Raw genomic sequence first — 11,925 nt, 5'->3', positions numbered from 1 at the left:
ATATTTTTAATTATTGTTTCCATGCTAATTCTTTTATTTTTATTTCAAAATTGAAGGTCAGGGAAATGTGTTTCCATTTGCTATCTAATAATGGCTAAATCTAACCCCATTTCCTGGGGACCCACTCTATGCAGAGGAGGACAGCAAACAGTGCCTTGTCCCAGTCTATGGTGTTTTCTCACATTGTTTGTAGCACTTGTGTTTCATTGTTGCTAGTGCTTCTGTAAATTAATGTTACTATGGCCAATAATGTTTCTACTTAATTCCCACAATTTTATGTACTTGGTCCTTAACTTCTCTCATGAACTAAGGAAGGCCGATTCTCACTTTAAATTGTAGACAGAAACATTGCTTATACATAAATGGGAATGGATTCTTTCAGGAAGCATTTTTGTCATTTCTGATGTGTTTGTTCATTTGTTTCAGTTTATGTGGGAGAGAACTCAATCCTCCTGGAAAAATAGAAACTTAAAGGACCCCAATGAACACTTATTCCTTTTAGAGAAATCCATTGCTGGATGATGCTATGTATGCATTATGTTCTCTTCTTCAGAGGTTTTCTTTCTGTAATGGGGTTATTTCAAGCAAATGAGAACCTGTTTTGAATAACCTGTATATTCCCTGGTGTCTTTAGCCTCTTGATACTCTCAGGTCAGATGAATTCTGCAAATAGATCATGACAATATTGCATTCCTTTGATTAGATCTTTTGTTAGAGGTTGTACCAGTGCATTGGGACAAAGTATAATTCCACAAAAACACTGTCTCCTCCGAGAATTGTGGTTCCCTTTTTTTTTTTTACCCCATTCTGTAGCTCATGTTGCATCATCCTACATGTAATGTGGGGCATACTGACCTATGCCTAGTTGTGGTATCAGAGTATTACATTTGGTAGTTCACCTAATTGCCTTTTTGGCAGGCTGGTCTCAATGTAAGAGAAGTCTTCAACTTACAGTGGTGCAGACAAAGTACAGTTGCCACATTTCTAGGCATGACCATAGCTTCTGCTCGTATCAGGGCTTCTTTGGCTTAGTAGATGTTTCCTGAGGACCCACACAGTTGTGCCTTACACCTTGGGATATGTAAGTGAAAAATTTCCCAGTGTCTGGCCTAGAATGAGACTGGCTGGTGTCTAAATATTTGGATACCTTGGTAGATATAAAAGTCACTGCCTGCGTATCTGGGTCTTTTGTGACAACTTGTAACTTTGTTGGCCAAGCTCTTTCGTATATGGCAACAAGACAGTTTTGTCTAATTTCAAAGCATGGAAGTCTGTAGTTAGAGTTGAATTAAGCACATTGGTTGAATTTTTAGAATGTGGTCTAATGATTTTTCAACAACATAGTATCCTTGCTTAGATATTGGAATCAAATATAAATTATCATTGTTTTCCATATGAAAGGAAAGAGAATTGGAAAGGGGCTTAGAGGTAGAGTTGCCTAGCAGGCATGAAGCCCTGGGTTCAATTCCTCAGTACATTCCTCATGAAGAGAAAAAGCTGGAAGTGGCACTGTGACTCAAGTGGTAGAGTGCTAGCCTAGAGTAAAAGAAGCTTGGGGACAGTTCCCAGCCTCAGTTCCTCAGTACTGACAAGAATCATGGCAGGTCCCCATTCCTGTTACTAGAGTTTACTAAGGGATTGTAGACTTTCCGGCAGTTAGATTGGCATGCCTACCTAATAGAATCTTTCTAGAAGACTAGAAAGGAAAAACATAGGTGGGTGCTGCTAGCTCACGCTTGTAATCCTAGCTACTCAGGAAGCTAAGATCTGAGGATACTGGTTCTAAGCCAGCCTAGTGGCAGACTTTTATCTGGAAATAACCACCAATAAAGCCAGAAGCGGAGCTGTGACTGTCCTACAGTAGAGCACTAACCTTTAGAAAACAAGCTCAAAGGTAGCACACAAGCCCTGAATCTATTTTCTGAGACTTGCACAAAATAAAACAAAACAAAAAATCAACTATAAAAACTACCTGCCTCTCCAGCACAGAACTGAGCAGGTCAGTTGACTGGGTTGGCCCATGGGGAGTATAGTTGTTGCTGGTGCTGCTACTGCTGCTGGAGCAGGGGGAGGCTTGCTGCCCTCAGTCTTCCACTCTGTGTCAGTAATGCTGGGTCTCCAGAGAGGCAGGAGAGACACATGAACCTGGTGCCTTTCCTGTCACCCTCCTTCTGCTGCTGCTCAGCATGCAGGAAGATTGCAGGGTGGTGCTCAGGAGCACTGGCTGTCTTGACCTAAACATTTTGGAAGGAATGGTATGCAGTCAAGGAGCAAGGCCCTGGTCTTGCTGCTCATTGAGCATGCTGTACATTGCCCTCTCATTATTAAATGTTCTAACAGGGCTGCCTGAACCTCCCACCTCCCCTAGGTTAACATGATGGGCAGGATAGTGGGGTCTGGTTGGTTCAGAACAGGCTGGCTGGGACTTGGTGATGCTGCCTTAGTTTGCTTTAGCTAGGGATGGCACATCACTTGCCTGACTGAGGGCCTCTTCTTAAGATCCTCTGTAATAAGGTAGGCTAACACTCCTAGCAGTTCAGGGGAAAAGCATTTTTGTATTTTAAAGTTGCTGCCTAAAACCTGCTTTTTGAGTATAATCCATGACCTGACTTTATAGGGCACGTCCCCATGACCATGTAGTACAGCAGCACCTCAGGCTCCAAACATCCAACTTGGGGCCCTGGAAGCTCTGCTGCTTGAACATCTTGGGGCCCAACAGGCCAGAGTCCTGTACTCCCTGTCCAGCTCCTGCCCAGGCAGAAACCGTGTACTCAGCCCAAAGGCACATAACTTGGTTGTGCCCCTGCAATCTAGCAGGATATTTTCTGCCTTGATGTCCCTGTGTGCAATGCCATTGTGGCAGTATTTGACTGCCCTCAAGATCTGCCTAAACAGAGGCCTGGCCTCCTCCTCCTCCAGCCTGTCCACCTTTTGCAGTGGTCCACTAGGTCTCCTCTGTCTAGGTACTCCATCACCAAGTACAATCACTCCTCTGTTTCTACCACCTCGGATAGCTTAATGATTTTCAGGTGCTCCACAGACTTGAAAATGTCCAATGCCATGGCAAAGAAGGGGCTGTCCCATTTGTCCAGGAACTTCACGGCCACTAGGGTATCTGTGGGAAGTTGCTTAGCCAATTTGACAGGGGCAAAGCCCCCCTCACGGATGGTCCTCTGCACACAGTAGTGAGCCCTGAGGAGCTCCTCCTCTGAGGAACTAGCCTCAAAGCCCTGTAGGGACCTCGCCTCTCTACTCTTACTAGTCATCCTCCACAGCATCCTAGTGATGCTGTCTAGGGAGAAAATAAATGAACAAATAAAGAAAACAAAACCAAATATAATCAAATATAACAAAGCAGAATAAAATACAATAAAATGGAACAAAATGGAAAAAATGTAATAAAATACAATGAAATACAATGAAATAAAATATACAAATATATAATGTATATAATATATGGTATAGAATATAGAGTAATAGAATAATTTAAACAAAGTCTATAACTATTATCAACATTAAAATATAAATACATAGTACATGAATAAAATATAACTACTAATAAATATCTATCATGAAACAAAATCTAATGTGTAAATATAGAAAGAATGAATAATGAAAATGCCTAAATGCTACCTTATTGAAAACAACAAAAGTCCAAAAGTCAAAGCCAAATCACAATCCAAATCCACAAACCCCAAATCAAAGCCAGATCAACAAACCAAATCCACAAACCCAAGAAATCACCATGCAACTGAAAGACCCCAGACTCACTGGGATGCTTTCTTCAACGGGAGGGCACCCCAAGAACCAAGACTCCAAACCAGCAGATGCAACAAGCAAGAGGATTTTATTAGGCGTTTGCGCAAACGGGCTCCCTGTCCAAGGCAGACTGGAAGCCCCGAGCAGAGGTTACAGGCACTTTTAAAGACAAAAACCACAGGATTAGCATAAGACCCCAGGCTCCCCAGGATTGGCTCAGCTCTGCACGGGAAGTTTGGTAACACTTGTTAAAAACTAGTTGGTTCCCGGGGGGGGGGGGGGGGGGGGGGGAGGGGGGGGGAGGCTTCTCTGGAGGGGAGTCCACATAGTTACAGGCTCCCTAGTTTGCTGGGCTCGCCAGATGGTCTTTATTTTGAGCCCCCTTGCTGAGAGTTTTTAAACAGGGATTTAGAAGAACATACCTATGTTTGCAGACCTTGTCCCTGGGCCGGCCTGCATCTGGACTTTGTAACTTTTTAACTTATTTCTGGGAGGGGAAGAGTCAGTGTTAGCGCAAGCAGGTTTACAGAAGCAGAATTAGCAGTTAGCATATTAAAATGGACATGGCTCATATTGTAAAATGGACAGAGCCCCAATTTCAATCTTTCATTCCCTCCTCTTGTCTTTGGACTAATTTTAATCTTAAAATTTAGGGTGTCTCTATATTATCTTGTGGGGTGTCAGTTGTTCTCAATGCTTGGTATTTGGGTCTCAGAACTAATAGACAGACTGTGCTGATCTTTTCTTTTACAAGTCTGTTGAGTATACAAGGTCCGATTGTAACAAAAGTAACAGTACCAGAGCCCCTTACATTTTTTTTCCCCACCAGTCCTGGCTCCGTGTATCACAGTTAACTTAATTTTATACCAGCTGTACTTGTAAACTCCAATTTTAAGACATACTCATACCATCTGCAACATACTTAAACTTTCTGAGTTTTGTCTTAAAGACAATCCTTACTTTTCACATCCTTTCTTATCCAAAGGGGATACCAATTTTTCCCCAATTCCTTTCCCAAGACTTTCTTACTACCCCCCTCTCCTTTTCAGTTTATTACTTCCATTGATAACACACTCAGGTTATTACCATACCAGAGCCAAACTAGGCTGTGACCATAGAGTGGATTTCCAGTCACTATGCACTGAATTGCCTAAGGCAAGCAAGCCAGTGATATCCTAGTCCCCAATATCCACTGTGGGAAGAGGGGGTTTCTGGATATCACCTAAAAGAATGTCCCACAAGATCTTAGATTTAGCAGCAGTCAACCAGGAAGCAGACTCAGGTGATGGAATCAGGCAGTAATTCCTCCAGGTGGCTGTCAGACCGTAGTTCCGCAACAGCAGCAGCAGCAGCAGCCGCAGCCACCGGGTCTCTCAGTGGCTCCAAGGGACTGTCACGCCTCATGCTGGGCTGTAAATTCCTACACAGACTGGTTAAAGATACATTGCATAGGCTTGGCAGGTTTTGATCCTGCTGGTTTTTAAGATCTTTAAACAATAGCCCAGGACAATTTACCAAAAGCACAACTTTTTTACTAACAAGATATTTTTTTGTAAATAGACACAGAGGGCTCAGAAGGCTTAGTCTTGTAACCATTTCTGACAGAGGCAGTCTCCACACCTTGCACACCTACAATAGTTAACACTATTTTTATGTCTTTTTTTTTTTTACTATCACAGAGGACTGGCAAGTTTCTGTCTCTTACAAGGTAGATAGTCATGGACATTAGGCATGCTTACAAACTCTTTTTATGACCTCCCGGCTCTGACCAGTTTTGAAGGGCCATGCACAAGTGACTCTAGGATCTGACATTTCTGCCATCCAAGCAGTGGCTTACTGCCTCTGGATGCTCCTCCATTGCTCTTGTCCCAGGAGTGTCTTCTCCACATTGGGATAAATTCCTCATTGGCATTTCCCTTTTGCTGGCTGCTGGACTTGAACTCGGGCTTGAGCACTGTCCCTCAGCTCTACAGCTCAAGGCAAGCACTCTGACACTTTGAGTCCCAAAGCAACTCTGCTTGCTCTTTCAGCACTCTGCTGGCTGAGTAGAGGTGACAGTCTCACAGGAACCTTTTTCTGCCCTGGCTGGCCTTTAACCAGTTTCAGATCAATGAGTCTTATAAAAGGCCATTTTACTCCAATTAAAAGCAACAAGGAGGTCACCATAGAAGTAGCTTTTAAGCATGCTCTTACCTAAAACTTATTAAGAGTCAAAGTTACAAAATTACATCTGACAAACTTTTAAGAATCCTCTGTGCTTTGCTCTGGACTTTGCTGGAAACTTAAAAAAACAACCTATAAGAGCAAACTGGAATAGCAATCATTTTGATAATCCTAATTTTTCCTCTGTGCACATTGAGGCCAATGTTAAGAACAATTTTATTTTTAAACTTTATATCCAGAAATCCATTTCTAATTTTTTAAGGCCTTCCTAATTTTAATGTTAATACATCCAAGGGGAAGTTTTAGCAATACTAATACTAATCAGATCATCATATCACTCATTTTAACCATCATGTTTTCAGTCTGTATCCTCTTTCACCATGCGTGGACTCCTCCCAGGGCTTGTCCCGCCATGCGTGACCAGCTGAACTGCACTTGTGCTTATTTAACCCTTATCCCTAAAGATAGGTCTTCTGTTGGCTTCTAAGTTTTCCCTTTTGAATTTTTAAATTTAAACTCACCCAACTGTTACAGCATGCTGACAATTTTTATCTTTGAACATGTTCACAGACACACACAAAACACTCACACAGATCTTAAAGCGCGCAAAAATCAAAATCAGTCATACGTACACCTTCTAAAGTTTTTTTAAACAAACATTTAAGACAGTATTTCTTTTAAACTAGGTACCTTTGTTGGGCTTTATTTTCCCAGAGCTTGTTTGTCTAGCAAGGCAATTCACTAATTAGTCTTTTGATCCCTTCTGTTGGAGGAGGGCTGGGGGAGGGGGCCACTTTAAACTGGCCAGATTTTTTCTCCAATTTCAGACAAGAGCACTTTACAAATTGTTACATTGTCAGGACTAGCTGAAAAAGTCCAAACCAGGCCCACAGCCTTCTACACCCTCCCTGCTGGCAGCCTCCACAAGGAGAAAATGCAGCCTGAGGCTAGAAGGAATCAAACTAGCCTAGTAACCTTCCATGCCTCACAGGGAGGGTGGGCATAACAGGTCTGTGACCAAGTCCAGCTGGAACTTTTATTCCCCCAGAGATGTTCAATTAAATAACAAAAACACAGATAAACACAAAAACCAAGAATCCACATTTAAAACTGGTACCAATTCTTAAACAGAACTAGACAAGAACTGAAGGCTGAGTTGGGGACTAATGGGCCCCAATTTATCCCTACCGGAACTCTGTGCTGCTCCCACTCAGCAAGCTGAATCCAGAGTCTGCTGAGTGAGCCTGCCACACTCACCCAGAACTTTCCTACCCCAGAAAACATAAAACAAACACACACTAAAGTTAACAAGACAAACAAGTAGCCACAAAGACAAAATCAGGTCTCAGTGAATGGGGCCACATCTCGCCACCATTCACTTACCAGGGTGCTCAACCCCCCCACTCACCTCCGGAGGATTTTTCTCTTAGGTTCCTGCAGACGTTGACCCAGGGGCCTTCCAAGGCGGAGGAGAATTCCCAGTCATCTTGGGGCAAGGGACAAAAGTCCCTAGCGGCCGTCCCCTCAGACTGACAGGTTCTCCCCCACGCTCAGACCCCCCGGAGCCAAGGCCCAAGGCTGAGATCTAACTGGGGCCACTCGCAAGTGGTCAGTGGCAGTTTCATAATTGACAAACAAGCAAGTTACAAAAGAAGAACCAGCAGTTTTTGTTTTTAAATGAACTAGGACAAGGTCTCGGGTGTCCTAGGAGTGGACTTACTTGTTGTCCCATCTCTATAGAGAATACAAAACACTCATTAAAAACCAGTAACACTAAACAGAGACAAACAAAACCAGATGCTGCGCGGCAACCGAGTGCAGATGAGGAAGGAATTACAGATGGGAGTGGCTGGCCTCGCCTTAACTCCCCAGAACAGAGACACTCGGATCTCCTCCTTCCTCCAGACGACCCTGGAGCAGGACTCCAGGGCGGGACCAGGGTACTGGGCACGTCTGCTTTTCCCTCTGGCCCAAATACAGATTCAGACGACCCTGGAGCAGGGCTCCAGGGCGGGACTAGGGTACTGGGCACGTCTGCTTTTCCCTCTAGTCCAAATACAGATTTGGATCCCAGAATGCAAAACGAAAGTGACAAACACAGAAGACAAGAGAAACAAGAGCTCTATCTTACCTCCTACTGGACCTGGAATTTGGGGTCTGGGGGCGCCTGGATCCCGGACGAGCCCCCAACTGAAAGACCCCAGACTCACTGGGATGCTTTCTTCAACGGGAGGGCACCCCAAGAACCAAGACTCCAAACCAGCAGATGCAACAAGCAAGAGGATTTTATTAGGAGTTTGCGCAAACGGTCTCCCTGTCCAAGGCAGACTGGAAGCCCCGAGCAGAGGTTACAGGCACTTTTAAAGACAAAAACCACAGGATTAGCATAAGACCCCAGGCTCCCCAGGATTGGCTCAGCTCTGCACGGGAAGTTTGGTAACACTTGTTGAAAACTAGTTGGTTCCCTAGGGGGGGGGGGAGGCTTCTCTGGAGGGGAGTCCACATAGTTACAGGCTCCCTAGTTTGCTGGGCTCGCCAGATGGTCTTTATTTTGAGCCCCCTTGCTGAGAGTTTTTAAACAGGGATTTAGAAGAACATACCTATGTTTGCAGACCTTGTCCCTGGGCCGGCCTGCATCTGGACTTTGTAACTTTTTAACTTATTTCTGGGAGGGGAAGAGTCAGTGTTAGCGCAAGCAGGTTTACAGAAGCAGAATTAGCAGTTAGCATATTAAAATGGACATGGCTCATATTGTAAAATGGACATAGCCCCAATTTCAATCTTTCACAACCAACCAACTGAACTCCATCCTCTCAACTACCTATGAGGGTCCACCCATTACCACCCACTATATATACAACCATGGTTATTGTTACCTCACAATGATGTCTATGATGTCAGAGCTACCAAGTTACTGGCCTAGAGGACACTTTTTAGATGCATTTGCCTGGACTGGCCTTGCACTTAGGGCCTGGGCACTGTCCCTTAGCACTGTCCCTCAAACTTAATGCTCTACCAGTTGGGCTACAGTCCAAATTCTATCTTTTTGGTGGAGATTATGGGCTCAGGGATTTCCAGTCCAGGTTGCCTTTGTATTGGCATCCTTACATGTCAGCCTCCTGCTTAGCTGGAAGCCTGAAGCTTGCAAGACACTTTGAGTTAACTATAATTTGATTGCAGTCCAACTTTCTTAGTTGGTTATATAGATTGATATAAAATATTTCTGTCAATTGGAATCGAGTGTGGCTACTCCTATCTATCATTCTAGCTGCTTGTAGGATTAGAATAGGAAAGTGCAGTTCGAATCCAGCCTGGCTAAAATAGTCCATGAGATTTTGTAGCAAGGGAAGAAGCTGGCATCCTAGTGCATTCCTCTCATCCAGCTAAGCTGAAAAGTGAAAATAGGATGGGAATCAGGCTCTGCTTACAACAAAAGCAATCCCTTTCTCAAACACTTTACCAAAACCCACACCTGTCCTATTCTGCCTTATGCATATTGTTTCTGCTTTCATACTGCCAATGCTGTTAGAATGACTACACGAGCTACTTTGAACATTACCCTTTTCATTCATTCAGTCCAGATGAAAGTCAATCACACGTATGATATACCATTTAGAACACACTTGGGTTTATTTTTTTTTCTACATTTTCTACCTAGCTGACCCAAAGGCATCCTTCACACTTTCCTAGAAGCTTATTAGTTTCCTTATCAAAAACAAGGGCATCCATGGCTCAAACCTATAATCCTAGCATGTTATTAGTCTGGCCAGCTGACAATCACTCTTTCAGCCAGTCCAGGTAGGAAAAGCCAGGGGACTCATAGGTCTTGAACTGTCACTGGCTCAGAGTAGAAGACTGTTGGCCTTGAGTAAACTGCTCTAAGACAGAGTTCTGGACCTGAGGTCAAGAGAAATGACCCACCCCAAAAAATCCAAGGGAGCCCAGAGAGAGATGTAGTTCAATAGATTCAGCCTTAAACACACTAATTACCAAACCCCAAACTTTGTCAACAGTTGGGTGACCAGCATACAAGGCCTTCAGAAATGAATAATGCAATGTTTTCAGACAAATTGAGGAATATATTTTTACCTATCAATTTGCCCTGAAAAAAAATGGGATGCTCATAGTGAATTCCAGGTTGTTTAGAGCTTTTCCTTTGAGGTATGAAGAAAAGAAGACTCTGGCAATGTTTCAGCAAAATGGGCCTCTTTTTCTTTGCTACATAAAAAAGCAACTCATCATCCAAACCCATAGACAGTAGTGTATTAAGATACCAGTTGCATGCATTTGGCAGCTTATAACTTCACTCATATGGATGACACCCAGGGCCTGAAACATGTGAGACATGCCCTGACCAGCCTCTGCCCACACCTCACCCTAAAATGCTTTTTTAAATCCTGGTTTCCACATTCCCTATGAGGAAGACAGAACAGGGAGTTGACACTGATTTAAAGATGAGCACATTGAGTTCAAAGACACATGGCTACAGCCTGCTGTGGTCCTCCTATGTTTCTCCAAGTCACACCAACCACAGGATCTAGAATGTCAGTTAACTGAAAAGAACCCCTCCAGCTGAGGCTACTTGACAAACTACTTTCATGTTGAGATCATCGCTCATGTGATTATGATGCAGTGTCTGGACTGAGAGAAGACAGCACAGGGGAAGAACGGCTCTGGTGAGAGCATGTGGCTTCATCTTTGTGGGTGCTGGTAGTCTCTATCTCTCCTACGTGGAGCAGGGTCCTTAGTGGAGAAAACAGACTCTACAAATGGGGCTTGGCTAGGAGGGAGAGGTGAGGTCCTGTGTGTGTCTGACTGGCTGTAACTCACAAATCTTCAGGAGAGGCTTTACTAAAAATAGATGCTAGAGTCTAGTTTGGGGCTGTGGTTTTGTCCTTACAGAGTCTAAAGGAAATATCCCTAGTTCAGATAGGGACCTTACTTAGAACAGATCTTAGGGACTTGGGGTAGGGTCCTTGAGCCTTATAACCTCACCAGTGCCCACAAACCACAGGCTCTGGCTGTCCTTGCCTGTCCTGGTGGGTCTGTCCCTTAGGTACACATTTCGCCAGCCCAGCTGTACACACCTCTAACTCTGGCAGGGTACTGCCTGCAGCATTTTTCTTTGAAAACATCCCTTTAGTTGCTCCTTTAACCTCTCTATCATCTCAGACCTGTGTCCTGGAACTTTGTTTCTTGGCATCCCTTGGCTGTCTACCCCAACACTTTGCTGCTTACATTTTTTCATATTTGCTCCCAGGTACCTTGAACTTGTTCACAAACTAGTCCCAAAGAATCCCTTAGAGTCCTCTGTCCTACCTGGATTTAAACCACATAGGAAACAGAATCCTCTCAGTTGTTTCTCCAGCCTCTGTCTGGAGACTACTGATGCCACAAGCTAAATTTGGTGGGTTGATCTTTCCCATGAGGGGGGCATGGCTGGGACACTGGGTGATGAGGATGTGGATGTGGCTCAGTTTGTTTGGACTGCCTGCCTCCCTGCCTGGGAGGTTCTTTTCCTTGACCATAATGGATGAGGTGCTATTAACTTGGCATTTACAATCTAAAAGAAACATTAATGGAGACTCTCTCTTGACAACAAGTATACATTTACCACACTTCAGAGTGTAGTATCTGAAAACAATGATCCTCCCAAGTATCTAGAGTATAGAGCACACAGCAGTCCTGAGCTTCCTATTGCTTTATTGAGTACGATAAAATCTGGTCCTAAACACTGCCACTCTTTCTCATTTTTCTATTTCTCTGGCTCCCATCATAAAAAAGTGTTCTCTCCATTTGAGAAAACACTTTCTGAAATTTGTTCCCATGGGTTACTAGGTAAGAGAGGGGTTGAGTTCAAAATGGAACTCACTCTGCCTCCCACACATCCTAGCAGTTCACCCTTAGAAAAAGTTATGTTCTTTTTTATGTTATGTGAGTACCATATACAATGGAAACCAACTGGAGAGTAGATGTGTCTTAAAAGGGCAAGGGTTACACTAG

The 11,925-nt window shown here is 43.8% G+C and overlaps 1 long non-coding RNA gene across 3 annotated transcripts in view; it reads left to right on the top strand.

Annotated features, from left to right (window-relative positions):
* The first annotated feature begins 10,499 nt into the window (after positions 1-10,499).
* Positions 10,500-11,925, top strand: part of LOC138829661 (uncharacterized) — a 29,214-nt gene continuing 27,788 nt past the window's right edge. For all 3 annotated transcript variants that reach the window (XR_011372686.1, XR_011372685.1, XR_011372684.1), the window contains exon 1: positions 10,500-10,598. This is a non-coding gene — a long non-coding RNA (uncharacterized lncRNA). The remainder of the gene's footprint in view (positions 10,599-11,925) is intronic.

The sequence above is a fragment of the Dipodomys merriami genome, unplaced genomic scaffold (genome assembly GCF_024711535.1).
Source record: "Dipodomys merriami isolate MVZ:Mamm:240054 unplaced genomic scaffold, mDipMer1.0.p SCAF_175, whole genome shotgun sequence".
In the NCBI taxonomy this organism is placed as follows: domain Eukaryota; kingdom Metazoa; phylum Chordata; class Mammalia; order Rodentia; family Heteromyidae; genus Dipodomys; species Dipodomys merriami.
Note: the sequence above shows the minus strand (reverse complement) of the source record. Positions and strands in the feature narration are given on the sequence as shown.